At 35.8% G+C, this 4,209-nt stretch overlaps 1 protein-coding gene and 1 long non-coding RNA gene across 2 annotated transcripts in view; one reads left to right on the forward strand and one right to left on the reverse strand.

Annotated features, from left to right (window-relative positions):
* Nucleotides 1-361, reverse strand: part of sh2d3ca (SH2 domain containing 3Ca) — a 63,680-nt gene extending 63,319 nt beyond the window's left edge. The window contains exon 1 of the mRNA XM_015033981.1: nucleotides 300-361. The gene's annotated coding sequence lies outside the window, so the exon portion shown is untranslated. The remainder of the gene's footprint in view (nucleotides 1-299) is intronic.
* Nucleotides 1-4,081, forward strand: part of LOC106948393 (uncharacterized) — an 8,840-nt gene extending 4,759 nt beyond the window's left edge. The window contains exon 2 of the long non-coding RNA XR_001425160.1: nucleotides 1,996-4,081. This is a non-coding gene — a long non-coding RNA (uncharacterized LOC106948393). The remainder of the gene's footprint in view (nucleotides 1-1,995) is intronic.
* Nucleotides 4,082-4,209: the final 128 nt, after the last annotated feature.

Genomic DNA, 4,209 nt, shown 5'->3' on the forward strand with positions numbered 1-4,209 from the left:
ATGCATTTCTTATAATAATTTAAATTCCACAATTGTCAGCAAAAGTTTCTGGAAGGAGAAAATGTGAATTTAGGCACCGTTCACATCGTGTATTGATAGTGAATATGTGTCACCTGGTTATCGCTCTAGTACCTGCATGCTACCCAAATGTTGTGTCTTTCAGTGTGAGATAAATATTGCAGTGGTGGATTAACCTCATTTTCAGTTTTGCAGCTAAACACCAACATAGATAAGTAGACCACAAGGGTATTAATCCCAGATACACACAAATCAAATCAAGAACAACATTTGAAACTTACCAAACCTTTTGTCAGGATTTCTGAAGGTGTCAGTTATTTTCTTTGCATTTTCATCTATTTCTTTTTACAGTTATTGTAAAAGGAATAGATGAGTGGTGTGCAGTTGGAAAATAAAAAATATCAACCAAAATACCGAAGAAGAAATGTAAATACAAAAACATCTAAAGTAAATTAGCAGCATCCACCATGTTTTAGGGGTCAGTGCTAAGAAAAGTATGATCAACTAATATTTCTTTAAGAAGCAATAAAAAATTTTAGTTTTGATAATCTCAGTTATCAAATTGTTAAACAAGCCGTAGAGTTAGATATTTTTAGACATGAGTCATTGTTGAGGTGCGAATATTCACTTTGTGTGTAGAGACACCACAAAGGAAGAAACGTGAGGTACAACATGTTCAGTATTCAATTTGTAATGCACATATGTTTGAATGTTTTATACGTTTGTATAATAAATTTAGAAATGTTCTCATAAAATCTAACTAAAACACGTCTGCTGTTTCACATACATTCAACATGTATGTGAAACAGCTAACCAATTCAATGTGTATTTCTATATGTAGCCTTCAGTCTGACAAATATTCTTTCACTTCCTGTTTACCATCTGCGCGAGGCTTTAGCAAAAATGCCCTTCTCCTTCCTGTCAGCACTGAACCACAGCAGTGCTGTAGGAGTTTGAACTGTGAAAATGTAGATCAGTGCGATATGCATCATGCAACAGATCAGAAACACCTAAACAGTTTATTTTAGCTAAAAATAGCATGGGAAAATGAAACTTGCAGCAGCAGCACTTTCTTTTAGACATCATCTTGTATGTGATATAGGTGCAACTGTAACCAACTGTCACTCTGTCAGCAAAATTAAATGTCAACTTCTGCTTCATGAAATAGTTAAATATTTTCATGTCTAAAATTATGGTGCTGAAGTAATCCATAAAAAAGAAAAACAGCCGGTAACTGGGGTTAGTTATTCTGAGAGGCGTTTGTGTCAAAGTATACTTCCAAAGAAGGCCATTAGAAAATAAAAAACTGCGAAGCAGCTTCGGTCAATCTTAAAAACTTTAAGTGTTTTAAAATTCAAGTCTTGTCTAATCAGGAAAGGGTTGTGGAGCAAATCAGACACACTTTACAAGAGTCTTTACATAATGGAGAGCAACATCAACTCTGTCACAGGCAGTCAAAAAGTAGATGAAATATACAGAGGGGCTGTATTGTGTATTTTCCAGACATATAGTGCCATTTTATAACACAATCAAGTAACTATGTTGCCTTCAGTTGTTATGAAAATGCTGTATATACCAAACATAACTTAAAATGAAAATGACCCTAATATAAAAGGGTAAAGGGTAACTTTCTGTATACTCATTAACGTGGTGGCCCAGATTGATTAATGAAAAACAAATGTCATAACAAAACAAAGACCACAACAGAGATTATTATTAAAAGCAAGCAAACTATATATTTATAAAATGAAGACAGAACTTTTTCACAAAGCCAAACTTGCCTTTCACAAACATCCCATTAAGCCAACAGAATGAAGGCGCCATCAATTTGCTTTTTCCTGAAACACAAGGAAGACAATAATCAGGGTCGACAAACACACGTCTGCAGATCTTTTTTGCTGTTATTCCAAAAAAAAAAAAAAAGATCTCAGGATCTCATATGTTTGATGTCAAAATCTTTTTCTCGAGTGTGTGTAGCTAAACCGAAACTTCAAACGGAAACAAGAGCATGTGACAACTGACCCCAGCTCTCCAGTGGCTGGAGATGAAGGTAAGAGAGAAATGGGTTATAGTGACACGCTCACACACACACACAGACAGACCCTAAAGGAGTAACATGTTTCATTTTTCCTTTGTGTCCCTCCCTTGTTTTTCACAGAAGTAATTTGTCAGGTTTGATGGCTGTGTGATGTCTGTGTGTGTGTGTGTGTGTGTGTGTGTGTGTGTGTGTGTGTGTGTCCGTGTGCACCTGAGCCTGTGTGTGATACTTTAATTTGACCTTGATGAAAAACAAGCCTTCAATAATTCAGGTCTCTGTTTCCCCATACGATGACAACAATCAGTCACACCGGCACAAAATCGCACTAATACACACTACAGAGTTACACACTGAAGCCTTATTAAAACAATATCAAAAGCACTTAGGGCTCTGCAATTTTGTGCTATATCTTGTCCTTTAAATTTATTTTCACAGCATAGTGGTTCACTTAGTATGTTTCCGAAGGTTTCTCCGCAACAGAATTTAGAAACATTTTGGATTTAGCGCTGGAAATTTTAAGGGGGGGGGGCATTTTAACTCAAACCTATTCTGATCTAAACCTTTCTTTTGTTGCTATAGCAGTATGTTTAAGTTCATTGTCCTGCTGGAGGGTGAATGTCTTAGTCTTAAGTCTTTTGCAGCCTATAACAGTCTTCCTTCCAGGATTGTCTTGTATCTTCATTGATTTGTCACTGACCACCTTCCTTGTCCCCCCCACTGAGGAAAAGCATTCCATCACCAGGCTTAAACAAGTGCTTTCTAGATCATTATTGATGCATTATGATGCTTAGTGAGGATTCTCTTAGTCTCTGTGATATCTAAATACATGTCAGGATCCAGGGATGCTGTGTTCATATAAACATTTTCTGGGATTATTCAGTCTAGGCTGAAAACTGTAATCATTTCTTCTGCTATTCCATCCAAACTTTCAGTAATTACATTTTTTAAAAGTTAGCTGCTGCATAGCTTCCGAAACATCACTTTTAATGAATTAGAAATATAATCCAAACTGACTTCAACAATGTATTCTCTATGTCCTGTTTAAAGCAGCGGGTGTTTCATTTGTAAAATGATCGGATGTGATGTGATATGATTATTTCCAGAGGACTGTCTTTATTAGAAAATGATTGGAGTTTGCCGCTGTCTTCCCTCCTTAGGATAATCAGCCACAACCACTGTCACAATAATGTACAAGCAGATATTCTTGCATTTTAATTTGTTGCTGTTGGAAAAGAATTGTCTATTTTCATCAAGGAAAACTATTTTTCCCCTAGCAATAAAAATACAAAAGCATACAGATAGTTTGTATCCCTGCTGTCCTCTGGCAAAAGGTTCAGCAGCCTCAAATGCAGAAAAAAACTAATTCCACAAAAGCCTCCTCCCTCACGCAATTAAACTCCCATTAATCTTTTTATTGGACATTTACATTGATGCATTTTATTATTTATTTATATATTTAATTATTTAACTTGTCATTATTGGAGCCTTGCAACAAAATTTCAGTCAATGTCAATTTTAAAGTTGAATGACAATCAAGTCTGTCTTTGTCTAACAGTGCAAAAGAGAGTTCTTTTTAACAATATATATGCTTTTATGGAAAAGTGTAATCAAAAGTGGTGACGTTATTTGAACTACACATACTGAAGCCTTTACTTTGTGAGACTGAATGCGAAATGCACTCAGCTGGTATAAAGTCAAAGGTCATGACTACAGAGTGTTTCAGATGGAGCCATCGTTGTATTCATGCGGCCTCTATTTGTGCCAACACAATAGGATGTAGGAGCTGAATTATTGAGTCCTTGTTTGTCATCAAGGTGAAGTTAAAGTGTCTCACACAGACACACACACACACACACACACGTCTTCCTCATCACACACAAAACCTTTGTATCCTTTGCTCTGTTTTAAAAGACCCTTAATCGGGTTGATCTCTAAGAATGTTTTATTTTTTGTATTTTTATAGACCAAATTCTTTTCAGTCCAAAGAACAAGAAAGCTTTGTATCAGAATGGACTAATTATACCCTCCTCCCCCCCCAAAAAAAAGAAAAACCATGAATACTGTAGTCACTAAATGTTATGACACATCACCCCGGAGTGAAGTAGGCCTTTTTTAAATATTAAATTAAGCTGTATTATTTTATTCTTACAGAT

The sequence above is a fragment of the Poecilia latipinna genome, unplaced genomic scaffold, assembly GCF_001443285.1.
Source record: "Poecilia latipinna isolate Pla-1442-1.1 unplaced genomic scaffold, P_latipinna-1.0 Scaffold16, whole genome shotgun sequence".
NCBI classification, from domain to species: domain Eukaryota; kingdom Metazoa; phylum Chordata; class Actinopteri; order Cyprinodontiformes; family Poeciliidae; genus Poecilia; species Poecilia latipinna.